At 39.7% G+C, this 17,673-nt stretch overlaps 1 long non-coding RNA gene across 1 annotated transcript in view; it reads right to left on the bottom strand.

Moving 5' to 3' along the window:
- Positions 1-2,131: 2,131 nt before the first annotated feature.
- LOC123511689 overlaps positions 2,132-17,673 on the bottom strand; it is a 58,105-nt gene continuing 42,563 nt past the window's right edge. The window contains exons 2-3 of the long non-coding RNA XR_006676914.1: positions 4,238-4,374; positions 2,132-2,385 (exon numbers count right to left, since the gene is read on the bottom strand). This is a non-coding gene — a long non-coding RNA (uncharacterized LOC123511689). The remainder of the gene's footprint in view (positions 2,386-4,237; positions 4,375-17,673) is intronic.

Genomic DNA, 17,673 nt, shown 5'->3' with positions numbered 1-17,673 from the left:
ACACACACACACACACACACACACACACACACACACACACACACACACAAAGAACATAGCTCTCCCCCCAAAATAAGAATCTTTTCAAACAATATACAACTTACACTCCAAACACAAAACCTAAACAAACGACAAAAAAAATGCACAAAAAACTGAATAAGATACAGCCAATCAACTTTCGCTCCTAAAACGAAAACAAACCAGAAAAAAAATATTATGAATAAAATGACGGTAAAACAAAGGGGAAAAACACAAAATCGCAGCCACAAACGACGCTTAGATGCCATCGCGGCGGATTAAGAGACAAGCGTACCTTTAATCAGGGCATTTGTGCGTGATAGGACGCCCTTTCACCTGGACTCACCTGAACTCACCTGGACCAGCCGTCTCCTGCAGCTGTCCTTTAATACACAGGTGGATCACAGGTGAGGTCTGAACTCTGCTCGAATAGGTACTGGAGGTGGAGAAGGAGGGGGTGGAGGAGGAGGAAGAGGAGGAGTGATAAGGTAAAGGAAGATTAAGGGAAGTATAAGGAAGATAGATATAATTAGTTTCAGGTGTAGGAAGAGAAGAACGGATTAGTAAATGAGTGAGTGACTCCGTGAGTGAATAACGGGAAAAAAAAAGCAAAATAAAAGTTAAAAGAGTGAGAAAGAAAGGTGAAGGAATTGCGACTAGGAAAGCGTGACTGACCACTGAACACACACACACACACACACACACACACACACACACACACGAAGGATCCTCATCGTTGTGTGTGTGTGTGTGTGTGTGTCATCGTGGCCTTGAGGATTATCACCATCAATAAACATTTTGACATAGGCCAACACGATCCAAGCCTAAACAGGGGATACAACACCACACCTCTTATCGGCCTTCGGATCAAAGCCTCCATATGCACCACCGCTTCTTTTCCTCACTCTCTTCCTAACATTCCCGTTTTCTTTTCCTCTCCATGCACTATTCCTTTTTCCTCAGTGTCTTCTTACCCATCTGCTTTTCTTCCTCCTCTATTCTGCCTTTCACTTTCTCGTATACTATTCTTGCTCTCTATTCTATTTAATTTTCTATTTATATTTTCCATTATATCTTATCTAATCTTCTTAACTAATCCTCTTATATTATCCCTCTGGATTTTCATATTATTCTCGTTTATTCATTTATTTTTTTTTTTCGTCCATCCTTCCTTTTTATCATCTTCGTTTTTTACCTGCCTACACATCCCTCGCATTCTTTCCTTCCCTCACTTCACATATTTTACACATTCTAACATATTTTTACAATAGGGGTGCTGTGACCTTTATGACCCCTTGAATAATCATCCTTAACCCCATTCTCACACTCATAGGAGCGCTGGATATACAACCACTCTTCCTGATTTCCTCCCATCTGTCTCCCAGAATTTGAATAGTAAAAAAACTATAGAGAGTGTAACTGGAAAAAAAAAGCACTACATTTGAGAAAATATTCATAAAACTGAGAAGGAAAATACACATGCAACTTTAAAACAAGATTTATACCTAAAATCTTAAACGGAAAACATGTATATTTGAGGGAATAAAAATTTGAATTAAACAAATAAATCAATAATGGGAAAAGAGGGACTGAAAGAGCACAGACATTAAATATGATGCATTAACATATAAAACTGAAAGAAAACAAGGGTATTTGGAAATCTACAAACGTTAAGAAGAAAATTGAAATGAAAAGAAAAAATATAAGCTACTTAATAAAAGAAAAAATGGCAGGCAATTCACACTGCACATTACATAGAAAAAAACAAAAAAACATATGCATCAATGAAGATGAGAGAAAAAATGAAGGTACTTAAATATGAAAAATGACTTAAAAGAAAATAACAACATCGAAGAAAGAAAAAAATAATTCATAAGGACAAAACAGAATGAATAAATAAATATAAACGAAGGATAAAAAGAGCATTTATTTAAAAAAGGCAACAAACTTGATGTCATTACGAGGCTCGCGGATAATTACCATTCAAGCCTCACACTTTGCTCAATTAAGGCAATACGCCACCAAATTACAATATTCCAATACTATACATTAGCCTAAATGTCTTCACAAAATTCCATAATGACAAGGGATTCGACGCTATTAAAAAAGAGAATGCAGCGTTAACATTATTAATTTAGCGCAACAATTACATCACTTTATTTAAAATCCTGCTTGCTTTAATGGACACCGGGCCGAAATATTCATTATGACAACCGTTCAGTGCAAATTTGTTTTACCTTCCGTGAAGTTATCCTCTTTTCCTTATAAATTACGGGGGACATTTTTATGCCTGGCCGCCGAGCGGGACAAAGGAGTGACGAGGTGCGCAGCGAGGGAAGGACAAGGGAAGCAAAGGCAGAGGAGAAACTGAAATAACAATAATAATAATAGTAATAACAATAATAATATCAATAATAACAATAATAATAACAATAATAATAATAACAATGATAATAATAATAATAATAATAATAATAATAATAATAATAATAATAATAATAATAATAATAGTAATAATAATAACAAAATAATAACAATAATAATAATGATAATAAATGAATCCAACAACAAAAAGCATATTGATAAAATATTGAATATATAGGTAATATACTTTGATGTGGACGTATGGAAGAAAAAGACTGATGGAGGCGGCGGTGGCTACAACAAAGGAAAGTAAACAAATCATAGGAAAATGAATAAAATAAGGTTAAGAAATACAAAATGCAAAAAGGACAAAAAGATAATAAAAATTATATATAATAAATATGAGGAGGAGGAGGAGGAGGAGGAGGAGGAGGAGGAGGAGGAGGAGGAGGAGGAGGAGGAGGAGGAGGAGGAGGAGGAGGAGGAGGAGGAGGAGGAGGAGGGAGGAGGAGGAGGAGGAGGAGGAGGTCGACGACGACAAGGACGAGTATTGACAGGAGGCGGAAGCTGTCAATACGGCAAGCGCCAGGTGACGGGCGGTCAGGGATCGGCTGTCAAGAGGGCCAAGAATGCTGGAGGAAGTTTGACAAGGGCCAGCAGAGGTCAGAAGGGCCCGGGAGCGATAGAAGGAGGAAAACAAAAGAGTGGGAGGCAAGGAGGGAAGACAGCTAGACGTGGTGGATTGAGAAAAGAACAGGAAGTGACAGAGAGCGGAGAAATAGAAAGGGAAAGACGGAATAAATAAATGACTGAGCAGTGTTTCAAAAGTGAAGGAGAAAGCAGCAAGGCATGCATCGAGGTGGCGTGGTGATAAGGTCAGGCAGGAAGCAAACACCAAGAAAGCCGGATGAGGGAATATAAACCTAGCAAGTGTAAGAGGATATGAAGGAATCAAAACTGAATTACAGATAATCACCAATCACTCTTATTCCTTAAAAGGCTTCTACTAATGGAATCACCAACAAGAAACACATCAGTCATGTAAGAAAGAAGATAAATGAGAAAGACAGGTAGGTAGTGAAGTTGGCACCAAAACACCTATCCACTTTATCCCACTTAACCTCCATTCTCTGACACTCAAAGGCACTGGACACCGCCACTGCTCCTTGACTTCCATGACCTCGTGACTCTTGACATCCTGCGTAAAAGGAAGGGCACAAGAGAATCGCTGAAATCACCAGTAATTATTATTGTAAAGATTGGAAGATAAAACAGAAGGTAATGTCTATGTTTGCAATGAGGCTGCGTAAGTGGAAAGGCTGTTCTGCTACTCAAGGCTCACAAGTTCTTACAGTACTAATCATCACCGCCGTCACCGCCAGCTGGTGACCTGTACGAACCGCAACGTAATTTCATCGACGTTTTCTCACACATTCTGCATCCAGCTAAGAACATAACATGATTATTTAGAAAAAAAAGTTGTAATTTCATTTTGTGTTTTCTAAATGCGTATGTAGTTTGCAGTATTCTTACAAATAATTATTGTATGAAATGTTACTTGGATGTGAAGGAAGAGAAGTAAAAACAAGCACCAGTCATTCTTCATTACCTACTTCTAACTTCAAAGCTCCCAGTGTATAACTTTTCAGTACTGGTTCTCAAGAGATCAAAAAAAAAAAAGTCGCCTTTGATGATAACAGTGATGATTAAACATAACCATAAATATAACCATACAGAAGTAATACGATGATTTTTCAGCGAGTGAGTGAATGCAGTGAAAAAGGAGCCAGGTGGTTCATGTATCAGCCTTATGTTTGCCACTCGTAGCTTAGACAAACACAGAGTTCAGACTTACTTCATGTGATTGACTTATAGTTCTGGGATACAAGCAAGTGGCGAGACACTCTCCTGCCTCCTTCTCCAGTCTGGGCACAGCGTGTCTGCCACCAGCCAGTGGACATACGTTCCGCCTTATGCCGCTATCACACGAAACTGAAATGTGGACAAAAGCTCTTATTAATTAATAACGAAAAATCCTATATGGATTATAGTAATACGTTTAAATTTACAATCATTACCTCCTTTTCCCACACATAATAAAACTTATTTGTCGTGAAATTATTCTACATCACATTTGCAAGATAGTACTGACCGAGTTATCCGCGAATAAAAGCGTCTCGTGTCAGAGTGTTTCGACAGACCACTGCCAAACGACAAAATTAATTCCAAATTTCCTTTCACATTACATGACTTGGGAGGAAAATTACCTGATTATGCAAAATAACGCACGCCATGTTATTTCTAAAGCCGATGTGTAATTATTAGTATTTGCTTCAGTTATTCAAAAATAAAGAAAAGAAAAGAGACGCTAATATGCATTTCCCATAAAAACACCGTTGCAAATTAACAATTAAGCTTAAAATGGATATTGCTTGTGACGTGTTTTGAATAAATGGTAAGTACAGAGAAGTAGGTAGTAATGAAATTCTCTCTCTCTCTCTCTCTCTCTCTCTCTCTCTCTCTCTCTCTCTCTCTCTCTCTCTCTCTCTCTCTCTCTCTCTCTCTGTAATATCGATGTATTTCACTCTTATGCACACTTCCTGAAAAAGACTCCCCATATATATACAATCTATCTCTCGTAACCTAAAATATTTCCTTTTCCCAACTATCGCAATACCAGTCTTTCCCTTCCTTAGTACCTCCCTTCCTCCATTCATTCCCGCGCCGCCTCCCTTAACCTCCGTCGCGATGGCGGGAAAGAATCTTCATTATCACAAAATTCATCAACGCGTTTGGCGGGTTCTACCTTTGATTAAATCTGGTCGGCCCATCTGGGGAATGGTTCCCTTTTTAATGAGGTGGAAAGGGGAGAGAGAAGAACAGAGGGGATGGGGAGTAATGGGGAGAGGGATGGACTGGGTGGAGTGGGGTGAGAAGTAATGGGTAGAAAGGGAGAAAGAGAAAGGGTGAGAAAGATGGTGGGGGTACACATAAGTCCTATTACACGGCTATCTGAAACTCATTTTTTTCCGCAAACAAAAATTGGAAAGATGAGAATAGACTTTTGTGTGTGTGTGTGTGTGTGTGTGTGTGTGTGTGTGTGTGTGTGTGTGTGTGTGTGTGTGTGTGTGTGTGTGTGTGTGTGTGTGTGTGTGTGTGTGTGTGTGTGTGTGTGTGTGTGTGTGTGTGTGTGTGTGTGTGTGTGTGTGTGTGTGTGTGTGTGTGTGTGTGTGTGTGTGTGTGTGTTACCGTGTTCAGTAACTGTTTATAAATTTGTCAACCTATATGCCTGCCTCTCCTTATATTCATCTACCTGACTTTTTATTTCTGTATATTAACCCACAGATAATTACATACATTAGTTCAATGAGAAATATATATCCATTTTTACCATCCCTATCTTCCTCATGATTGTCATTGATAACAATAATTACAATAATAGTAATGGTGATGGTGGTAGCAGAAGAAACAAAAGCATCACCAACTACAGCTACAAAATAAGATAATAATAACCATTCAATAAATTTACCACCACGACCACCACCACCACCACAACCGCGACCACCACCAGCAGAACCACATTTATTCATTTTTTCCCCTCTCTGCCTCGCTATCTGCTGAATTAAAAAGAATAAACTAATAATTGTTTGGTCTGATTTATTAAAGGGTTTCTGGGCCGTGTGTTGGGAATGCGCAGCGTCGCCTGTCACATAATTTGAGTCATAAACAAAAGTGACGCTTCCAAAATGGATTATTGTTCGCAGATCTATACAGGTTTTCTTTTTATTATTTTTTTTGTCTATACTTGATATATTGCTGGTCAAACGCTATATATCGTACACGTCATGATTTCCGTTTTCTTCTCATTATGTTGTTGTTAGTCGTCGTTGTTGTTGTTGTTGTTATTGTTGATGGTAATAGCGGCAGTCTTCTTCTTCTTCTTCTTCTTCTTCTTCTTCTTCTTCTTCTTCTTCTTCTTTTTCTTCTTCTCTTCTCCTCTCTCTCTCTTTCAAACAATTTCCTAATCGATTCGGTTTTCTTCCTCTTTAAACCTCAATTTCCTAGTGTAGGCTTTTTTTCGGTAGTTTCTCCAAATTTTCTTGCATTTTTTTACTATGATCACAAGCAGTTTTTAGTGGTTTAGTATTTTTTATATTATGCATTTTACTTTCTCTCTCTCTCTCTCTCTCTCTCTCTCTCTCTCTCTCTCTCTCTCTCTCTCTCTCTCTCTCTCTCTCCATAATATAGTTTGCATAATCCTCCTTCCTTCTGTTGCAGCTGTGGCGTTGGAATTTAGCACCGCTCTAATGTGTAGCCCAGCTTACTTTCAGAAGGTAAGACTTAGAAGTCCTCCACTAACACTCTCTCTCTCTCTCTCTCTCTCTCTCTCTCTCTCTCTCTCTCTCTCTCTCTCTCTCTCTCTCTCTCTCTCTCTCTCTCTCTCTCTCTCTCTCTCTCTCTCTCTCTACTATCTTGTGCTCTCTCTCTCTCTCTCTCTCCTCTCTCTTCTCTCTCTCTCTCTCTCTCTCTCTCTCTCTCTCTCTCTCTCTCTCTCTCTCTCTCTCTCTCTCTCTCTCTCTCTCTCTCTCTCTCTCTCTCTCTCCTTCTCTCCCTCTCTCTCTTGCTCTCCTCCTTCTCCCTCACTCCTTTCCCCTCCGAAAATTACCCCTATACTCATTAAGGGAGCGCACCTGTGAAGCTATGGTAGGGAGGAGAGAGAGAGAGAGAGAGAGAGAGAGAGAGAGAGAGAGAGAGAGAGAGAGAGAGAGAGAGAGAGAGAGAGAGAGAGAGGATTAAATTCAATTTGGAGGAGGAAGGAAAAAGAGAGGAAGAGATAAACCTGACGCACCATCTGTCTGCACCCACTGCAACCATACACCTGTGGAGGAGGAGGAGGAGGAGGAGGAGGAGGAGGAGGAGGAGGAGGAGGAGGAGGAGGAGGAGGAGGAGGAGGAAGAAGAGGAAAAGGAGGAGGAGGAGGAGGAGGAAGAAGAGGAAGAGAAGGCAGAAATGGGCAAAGGAAATAGAAGAAGGTGAGAAAGCAGAACTGGGAGACGAAGTGAGACAAAGTACACGAGAAAGACAGGGAGGACAGAGAAAAGAAGAGGATGGAAGAAGAGAACTAAAAGGAAAGTAAAGGAAAATGCTTGAAAAACCTTGTGAAGGGAAGAGAAGGCTAGGAAGATGGAGGACTGGTAAAGAAGATGGGATGGAAGTCAGTCGGAAGAGGTGGAGAAGTCTTTGATAGTGGATTAAAATATGAATCTAGTCTACGTGATTTCAACCTTACGTGAATCCAGGCCACTGAATCACCTCTCTCTCTCTCTCTCTCTCTCTCTCTCTCTCTCTCTCTCTCTCTCTCTCTCTCTCTCTCTCTCTCTCTCTCTCTCTCTCTCTCTCTCTCTCTCTCCCAAGGTACATACAGGTAACCCGGAATTAAAGCAAGTAGTTCAGGTTAGAATCAGGTCATTCCAGACAGCGGCAAGTAATTCCAGGTGGTGTCAGGCCGTTTGTGTCTCCTGGAGGAAATTCACCTGAGAAGACTTTAAGACGTTCTTCCTTGCTCCTACTCCCTCTGTGTCCCTGGAGACGCCGTTTGTGTCTGCATGGAAGGGAGAAGGAGGAGGATGTGAAAAGAAGGAAGATAGAGGGAGAAAAAGAAGTGCAGGTGGTGTAAAGAAGGAAGAGAAGGAAAATGAAAGAGAAAGAAAAGAACGCCGATTTGTGTCTCCATGGAAGAGAGAAGGAGGATGTGAAAAGGAGGAAGTTAGAGGGAGAAAAGAAGTGCAGGTGGTGTAAAGAAGGAAGATAAGGGAAAAGAGGAGAAAAATTATAGAAAAAGAAAATGAAGAACATATTGGGAGAAAAAAAAAACTCATAAAATATTACAGTAAAAAAAAATGGAGAAAACAACGTAGTGCGCGAAGTAGGTCATTGTGAAGGTGACAGTAAGTGAGAAGCGAGTAAAAACGATAACACACGATAGAAAATACGAAAAAAAAACTAATGTTAAGTGGAAACACAATGGAGAAGATGCAAAAGACAAAGAAACTCTCTTTTTAAGAAGAAAAAATAAACAGAAGAGAGAGACTTTAATTTGGGAAAGTGATAAAAGTAGAATAACTGCAAAAAGGAAAAAAAAAAGAAAGCGAGAAGTACAAGCAACACTAAAACATTAAATGAAACACGAGAGAAACGAAGCACAAAGGTTATGGAAATAAATTATAAGTTTTTTTTCTTTTTTGGAAAGGAATTATTAAATGAACATTCTTCCTGAGTAACAACAAACTCTCTCTCTCTCTCTCTCTCTCTCTCTCTCTCTCTCTCTCTCTCTCTCTCTCTCTCTCTCTCTCTCTCTCTCTCTCACGGTTCTTCCATTTCCTTCTACAATCCTTTCCACTCTCAGAAAGATCCACATTCTTTTCAATCGCAAATCTTTTCCTGAGATTCAAATTTTGGCCGAAACCAATTGTCTAAGGTGGAAGAGAGAGAGAGAGAGAGAGAGAGAGAGAGAGAGAGAGAGAGAGAGAGAGAGAGAGAGAGAGAGAGAGAGAGAGAGAGAGAGAGAGAGAGAAGCATAACAAAGGTAGTGGGAAAAGAAAATGAAGTAAAGAATGGAGAAGAAAAAGAAACAACAGAATAAGAAAGGGAGGGAGGAGGCAATGAAAGAGAAAAGAGGTCAAGGAAAGGAGAGGAAAGGAAGAAAACATGACGCTTGGGGACAGAGGAAAACATGAAGTTCCCAAACAGACGTCTAGTTTTGAAATGCATGCAAAAGAGACAAAACACACAAACTGATCAACAGGAAGGAAAATAACAGACAGAAAGACAGACAGACACGAAGACAGGAACGGACAGAAAGACCATTAAGAAAGGCATACTGAAAGACAAACAGATAAACGAATAGAAAAACAGGTGGATAGATAGATAGATAGATAGATAGATAGGTAAGTGAGTAGACAGGCAGGCAGGCAGAGAGACAGACAGACAGAAATGGACAAATAGATAGGAAAATTTAACCAGAGATAGAAAATTCGATAGTCAAACCAACACGGATATAAAAATAATCACATTAACTCTCTCTCTCTCTCTCTCTCTCTCTCTCTCTCTCTCTCTCTCTCTCTCTCTCTCTCTCTCTGAAGCATTATTTCCCCCTGCTCTGTGTTTCTAGGCACATACTAAAGGCAAGTATGCATGTACGCACGCATTATGTATGTATATATGTCTGTGTGCTTGTGCATGTTCGTTTACTTCTTTTACGCAAAAACGAGTTGGCACAAGAGAAGGAAAAACATCAAAATATGTAGAACGAAAAATACTGTTTGCATGTTTTTGTAAGTCAAGTTTTTTTTTTTTAAGTGCATTTGGCGTCTCTCTCTCTCTCTCTCTCTCTCTCTCTCTCTCTCTCTCTCTCTCTCTCTCTCTCTCTCTCTCTCTCTCTCTCTCTCTCTCTCTCTCTCATTTTAACATTTGCTGCTATTCTACAATGGCTTTCTGCCGTATGTGTGTGTGTGTGTGTGTGTGTGTGTGTGTGTGTGTGTGTGTGTGTGTGTGTGTGTGTGTGTGTGTGTGTGTGTGTGTGTGTGTGTGTGTGTGTGTGTGTGTGTGTGTGTGTCTTTGTGTACGTCTTTGTGCTTGTTGCGTCTTTGTGTTTGTGTGTTAGTGTGTGTGTGTGTGTGTGTGTGTGTGTGTGTGTGTGTGTGTGTGTGTGTGTGTGTGTGTGTGTGTGTGTGTGTGTGTGTGTGTGTGTGTGTGTCCTGTCACTCTTCCGTTCACTCTTTCTGGCTCTTCTCTCTACTCCCCTCCATCTTTTCCTACTACTTCTCCTTTTCTCTCCTCCTCCTCCTCCTCCTTCTCCTCCTTCACCTCCTCCTTCTCCTTCTTCTCCTCCTTCTATTCCTCCTCCTCCTCTTCCTTCTCCTCCTTCTCCTCCTTCTATTCCTTCTCCTCCTTTTCCTCCTCCTCATTTACCTCCTTCTCCCGCTAGATCCAATGGAGTGGAATTTACTTATATTTTCCTCAGTTTTCTTTGCTCCCTCAGTTCTCAGAAGACGCGAAGCAGTGACTCACAAAGAAAAAAATAAAGGAAAAGGGAAAGACTGGAAAAGTGAGTGAAGGAAAAAAAGGAAACATCAAGAATCGCAAAATGAAAAAAAAAAAGGATAGGAAGGAGGATGGTGAGAAAGAAAGACTAGCTGAAGAAGACAGAGAGAAAAAAAAAGTTGGAAGACGGAGGAAAGGAAAGCGCAAAAAAAGGAAGAGATGGAAGAGGAGGAGAAGGAAGACGAGAAGATGGTAATAAATGGCGAGGAAAAAATATTGCAAGAGGACACAGAAGTTATGGTTCCTTCTCCACAAACTTTCTTGCCAATAAAACAGAACAAAGCCAATTCCTTGATAGTTTTCCGTCATGTATTTATTTTCTGTGTTTTCTTGTCTTTGGTTGATTTTCTGATTATCTTTCTTGCCGTGTCATAATACAGTTTCTCGTTTCTTTTTTAATTCACCTCATCCTATTTATTCACTTGATTATTCGTGTTTGCGTGTACTGATAGATTCACTCAATAATCTAGAGTTTTCTTTCTCTTTGTCTATCACTCTGTATCTTTTTTATTTCTTTATTAGTCTTCCATTGTATATATATTTTGTCTTTTTATAACTTTTTTTTAATTCGTCTAATATATTACTTACTTCATTTCATTATTCGTATTCGCGTGTGCTGATGAATCGTTTTTTTTTATCTAGTGTTTCATGTTTGTTTATTTATACTTTCTTCTTTTCCTTCTTTACCTTCACACAGCGAACAATACAAAGAAAGTGACGGAAGAGGACGTGTTGCATTCCTGTCTTTCTCGTGACACTCGCAGACAATAACGCTCCTCGTGTGTACTTGTTGTGTTGGTAATATTGCGTTTCTCCTTCTGACGCCACCTTTATAGAACAACTGGTATGTTTCTCGAGAGATACTTATATTTGAAATCGTTCTTCTTACTTATAAATAAAGCTGTATTGTTGTATTTCTTTGATGTTTTCTTCCACAAATAATACCACATATCTAATTTTGTTCGCATCATTCTCGTGTTTTTTTTTTTATGATTTCATGATGCTCTGGAATTCCGTTGTACGTTGAGGTATTTTTAAAGTATTTTTCTATTTATCTTTTGTTTAGTTTACTTATAACTTTATTTAACATTTTTCATTGTTGTTTTAAGTCTGAAATCTGATTTTTCCCCCTTCACGGGAAACTTAACCAAATTAATCTCCGAACATATCCTTTCCTTCTATCTCTACCATCTAGTTTAACACTCCCTTCACCCCTCATTCCTCTGCTGACGATAAAGTACGCCACGGCATAAAGTTTCACAATCCCTTTCTCCTTTCCCTCACAACCTCTCATACCAAAAAAACACAGTGCTGAATCAAAACAACGAAAATATAGGTAAATAATACAAATAAATAAACAACAATACATAATATCCTAAGAACAAGATAAAAACTGTCTTGAACTCTAATAAAGACAAAAAATCAAACAACTCACATAAGAAAACAGTTAACATATAATCAACTGCAAGAAATCAGTAAGTCAAACACGTGACACTACTCCCTCACCACCATTAAGGCCACGAGAAGAGTAGAAGAAGAGATCCAGTAGCACAAAGTCACCGCAAATGTTTTATTCCGGCAAACTACAGCTACTTCTCTTGTGCGTCTCTCCGTCGTGTTTGTGACAGCATTCTTTTGTTCCCTACGGTGGTGGCCGCCTCGTAACCTCCCTTGTTGTGGAGTTTTGTGACGTACGCGTACAGAAAGTAAGTAACCACGCACAGCAGATGACAGTTTGTAGTTGTGAGTGGTAGTGGTGTTATGTGACGTCCTTACCCTTGTCTTACTTTATAATTCTTACTTTAGTCTTGCAATTCATCTCACTCTATTATTCTGTCCTTCTCTTATTCTTCTAATTATCTTTTATGTTTTCGTTTTTTTTTTTTTTTTTCTATTCCTCTATCCTTATTTTGTTCCTCTGCACCTTTTATCTTATTCTTCTGTTTATCTTACTTTATTTCATTTCTCCTCCTTATCTTATTCATTTACATCTATTATTTATTCCCTCAATTTCTTTAGTTTTATTCCTCTATTCGTTTATTCTCCTTCATTTATCTTTTTCTTATTGTTTCTTTATTCTTTTCTCTTTGTTCTATCATTCTTTATTCACCCTTTCTCCCTCATATCCAATATTTATCCTCCTCTCGCCTATACCGTCATTCCATCTACAAAGAGAGAGAGAGAGAGAGAGAGAGAGAGAGAGAGAGAGAGAGAGAGAGAGAGAGAGAGAGAGAGAGAGAGAGAGAGTGTTAACTGGGGTGATGGTGGTGGTGGTAAAGCAAACAAACTCACGCATACCTGTCACTCCCACGGCCACTCAGCGTCAACTCTCTCTCTCTCTCTCTCTCTCTCTCTCTCTCTCTCTCTCTTCGTTGCTTTGTTTATCACGCGTCTAATATTTACTGAGTGATTTATATTTACATTCAAGTTTTCGAGGCGGGAAGGGTTTTGTTTACAACATTTAAATTATATTGTTGTTTTTATGTACGCGTTTGTAGTTTAGTAGAGTTTGAAGTAGCAGTAGTAGTAGTAGTAGTAGTAGTAGTAGTAGTAGTAGTAGTAGTAGTAGTAGTAGTAGTAGTAGTAGTAGTAGTAGTAGTAGTAGTAGTAGTAGAAGTAGTTCTTGTTGTTGTTGTAAAATAAGTAGTATAGCTATTATAAGTAGCAGTAAAAGTGGAAGAGTAGTAGTAGTAGTAGTAGTAGTAGTAGTAGTAGTAGTAGTAGTAATGATTGAGTAGCAGTGATGATGATATAGTTGCTGCAGTAATAACAATAATGATAATGATAATAATAATAATAGTAATAATAATAATAATAATAATAATAATAATAATAATAATAATAATAATAATAATAATAATAATAATAATAGTAATAATAGTAATAACAATAATAATAATATAAACAATAATAACAATAATAATAATAACAATGATAATAACAATAATAATGACATCTAACATAGTAAAGTTGGACACCAATAATTCCATGAGAAATACATAGGACCTAAAAGAAAATCTTATACTTAAAAATTGCGAAAGAATGAACAAGCAGAGATTTTCAAGAGGAGGAGGAGGAGGAGGAGGAAACAGAATACTTGTTAGATTAGGGAAGGAGGACGATTATATGAATGTTATGAGGAAGGAATTGTTAATGAAAAACAAAGGAAAGGTAGGAAATTAGAGAGAAAATATTATAAAAAAAATAAGAAAAAACTGCAAATAAGGTAGTTATTACGAATTCAAGGATAAAGGAAAAAAAGGAGGGAAGAGAAGTGAAGGGAAATGTAGGAGGAGAGGAAGGAGAAAAGATGGGCGGTAAAGGAAAGGAAAAAGACAAGAAGGGGGATGAATGGAAAGGAAGATAAATGAAGGGAAGGGGAAAGAAAAGAAATAAAAGGGAAGGGAAGGGAAGGGAAGGGAAGAGAAGGAAAGGGAAGGGAAGAGAAGGAAAGGGAAGGGAAGGGAAGAAAAGGGAAGGAAAGGGAAAGGAAGGGAAGGGTAGAGCAGGAGAGAGGGAGAGGCACCAAGTCAGTGCCCCGCGAGCCCAGTCAAGTGTAAACACCCTCATGGAGAGAAAAATACACGTTTCTTCTTGGTGGAGAGAGAGAGAGAGAGAGAGAGAGAGAGAGAGAGAGAGAGAGAGAGAGAGAGAGAGGAGAAAGTTTTCCTCTGATAAAGGAGAGAGAGAAGGACAACACCATAATAGCATCAGATGACACAATTTCCTTTCTTTCTCCCTCTCTTCCTCTTCCTCCTCCTCCTTCATCTTTTCCTCATCCTCCTCCTCTTCCTCTTCTTTCCATTCTACCCACCTTCTCCCTCCACCACCGCCGTTCCCGTAGCAACTTGGGGCAAAACAACATCATCACAAGTCTGGCAGGCAACACGCACCACACAGGCAGTTGTCGTGCAGTAGAGTGTCAGTCTGGACAATATCATGAAATGCTTTTGTGTTGCACCTCGACTATTTTCAAAAGGCTGTAGTTAAAGCTTCTTTGATTTCTAACCCCTTCAGTAATGGAACCCATTTTTATCATGAATTTTTGGTGTGATTGAAAATTTTATTTACATTACGAAGGGTCAATGGAGGTTAGAAAATTAATACCCAGAGTCTTTACTATTCTGATCCTTACATAAGTTTTCGAAGCTGCTATAAAGTCGAGAAATAGTAAGCAGAATGAATATGAATACACGTCATGAATTGAAGGGGTTAAGGGTGTTTTGTTATGTAGTTTTCTGGGTTAAAAATATGAGAAACACTCCCAACAACTCTGCTAATTATTTATGGGGTCTTTGAAAACTGTCGTAGTGAGAGAGCAAAATGTTTCAAAATTATGGTTTCAACACTCTCAAAAGTCACAGTAGAATTCTTCATCGCAAATAAAGAGCTAAAAATATATGAGCCACGTCTGTCACAATGTGTGGACACTCTGGGGACATCACGCCTGTTGCAGGCAGGTTAATTGGATGTGAATGTACTTTTTTGTTCATTAGGATGGTATGGCAATGGTGGTAGTGGTGGTGGTGGTGGTGGTGGTGGTGGTGGTGGTGGTGGTGGTGGTGGGTGGTGGTGTAGTGGTAGTAGTGGTAGTAGTAGTAGTGGTGGTGGTGGTGGCAGTGCAGTGGTGGTGGTGGTGGTGGTGGTGGCAGTGGTGGTGGTGGTGGTGGTGGTGGTGGTGGTGGTGGTGGTGGTGGTGGTGGTGGTGGTGGTGGTGGTGGTGGGGTGGTGGTGGTGGTGGTGGTGGTGGTGGTGGTGGTGGTGGTGGTGGTGGTGGTGTGGTGGTGGTGGTGGTGGTGGTGGTGGTGGTGGTGGTGGTGGTGGTGGTGGTGGTGGTGGTGGTGGTGGTGGTGGTGGTGGTGGTGGTGGTGGTGGTGGTGGTGGTGGTGGTGGTGGTGGTGGTGGTGGTGGTGGTGGTGGTGGTGGTGTGGTGGTGGTGGTGGTGGTGGTGGTGGTGGTGGTGGTGGTGGTGGTGGTGGTGGTGGTGGTGGTGGTGGTGGTGGTGGTGGTGGTGGTGGTGGTGGTGGTGGTGGTGGTGGTGGTGGTGGTGGTGGTAGTGGTGGTGGTGGTGGTGGTGGTGGTGGTGGTAGCAGTAGTGGTAGTGGTGGTAGTAGTAGTAGTAGTAGTAGTAGTAGTAGTAGTAGTAGTAGTAGTAGTAGTAATAACAGTAATATTATTCCCTGTTCCTCTTACACGTTTTTTTCTTCTCTCCCTCTATCCCTCCTCTCTTCCTCTCACTATACCCTAATTACTCTCAGCCTTTTCTTTCCCTCACTTCTTCTATTTCCTCTTACTCTCTCTGTCCCCTGTTCCTTGTACGCATCTCTCCCTCCTCTCTTCTATCTTCAGCCCTTGCTCCTCCTTTCTCCCCCTTCCTCCTCCGCCTCACTCCCTCTCTCCTTCCCTGTCATCCTGAGTGAAGATGGACACTTGTACTAGCTTAGTGGTAATTTTACTAGTGCAGCCTCCGGTACTCGAACCTTGGCTATGTATGCTACAAGTGAGGCCGAACCAGGAGGCAGCGAACCGAATCAATTTACCAGCGCGACGCCATAAATAAGTGGATAGATAAATAGAGATAAATAATAAGGAAAAAGAAGAAGAGACACAGTTGATGTTCGTGTATTACTTGAGAGTTACGAGTGTAATTATTTCCAAACAGGTTCTCTAAATTTGGTTCTTAGGCAAACACACACACACACACACACACACACACACACACACACACACACACACACACACACACACACACACACACACACACACAGTTTGCTTACATATAATCAAAGAAAAATTGCAAAATGAAAATATTGCGAAAATTGATGAATTAGAGGCCAGAGTGAGATAATTTGCGATAATTGAGATAAGAAAGAATAAGAAAAACGAGAAAATAAAAGGAGAGAGAGAGAGAGAGAGAGAGAGAGAGAGAGAGAGAGAGAGAGAGAGAGAGAGAGAGAGAGAATATTCGTACTGAAATGTGAAATACAATAAAAAAAGTCCTAAAGAAAATACAGATGTGAAATAATGAGAAAGAAAAATAAACAAAAAAAAGGTCAAATACAGTAGAGGAAATGGAAATATAATAACAAAATGAAAAAAAAAAGATAAATGAATGAAGATAGGAAAGCATAAATAAAATAGAACAAAAGATAATAAACCTAATGAATGAAGGAACAGTGGTAAAATATATTGAGTAATGAAGGAAGGGAGTATATTGAAAGAAAAAAAAATGAGAGACTGAAGAGGCAGGAGGGAGCGACTTAAGATGAATTGATGGAATAGAAAGAAGATACGAAAGAATGCGAGGAGAACAAACAAAGAGCAAGCGGGTAAGAAGAGGGAGGGAAGAGAAGGGAGGCAATTAATAGAAGATAAATGAGAATATGAAGGAAGTGAGGAAGGAGAGAATAAAAAAGGAGAGAGAAAAGGAAAAGATAATAATGAATAAGGGAGGAGAGAAGAAATAGAAGAAAAAAGGAAGTTAATTATATATCTAAACTGCAAATGAGAAAGAGGAGAAAAAGAAAAGTAAAAAGTAAAGAAAGAGAGAGAGGGATGGAGAAGGAAAGGAAGAGAGATTGAAGAAAGAAGTAAATATAGAAGAAAAGGGAAAGACTGGAGGAAAGAGAAAAATCAGAAAGACGAGGAGAAGAGAAAGGAAAGAACAACGACAGTTTAGAAAAGAGAAAAAACTGGAGAAAAAAGGAGAAAGATTGGAGGAGGAGGGAGAGATTGGAGGAAAAGAGGGTGGGGGAGGGAGGACAAGAGTGAGAGCGTGCAGAAAACAGAGAGCCAATCCCTCCAATCCACCCCCACCAAGCTTCCCAATTACAAGGGTAAATAGTATATCGGTTGTGGCGGAGGATTTAAGGTCGATCAATATATATAAACATTTTCTTTTCCTCAAGGGAGACTAACACCTGGGAAGCGATTGTCTCTAAATAACAACACGAAGAGGAGGAAGACGAGGCAGAATTAGGAGGGGAAGAGAAATACGAGGAGGAGGAGAGGAGGAGGAGGAAAGGGAGGATGTAGGATGGAGGAGAAGGAGTGATTGTGGTGGTGTAGGAGTGAATAAACATATAAATCTCACTAACTTGACAGTAAAATTTTTATAATATTAATACAACATCCGAGAACCTGAGAGAGAGAGAGAGAGAGAGAGAGAGAGAGAGAGAGAGAGAGAGA

The sequence above is a fragment of the Portunus trituberculatus genome, chromosome 31 (genome assembly GCF_017591435.1).
Source record: "Portunus trituberculatus isolate SZX2019 chromosome 31, ASM1759143v1, whole genome shotgun sequence".
NCBI lineage: Eukaryota > Metazoa > Arthropoda > Malacostraca > Decapoda > Portunidae > Portunus > Portunus trituberculatus.
This window is presented reverse-complemented; position numbering and strand designations above follow the sequence as displayed.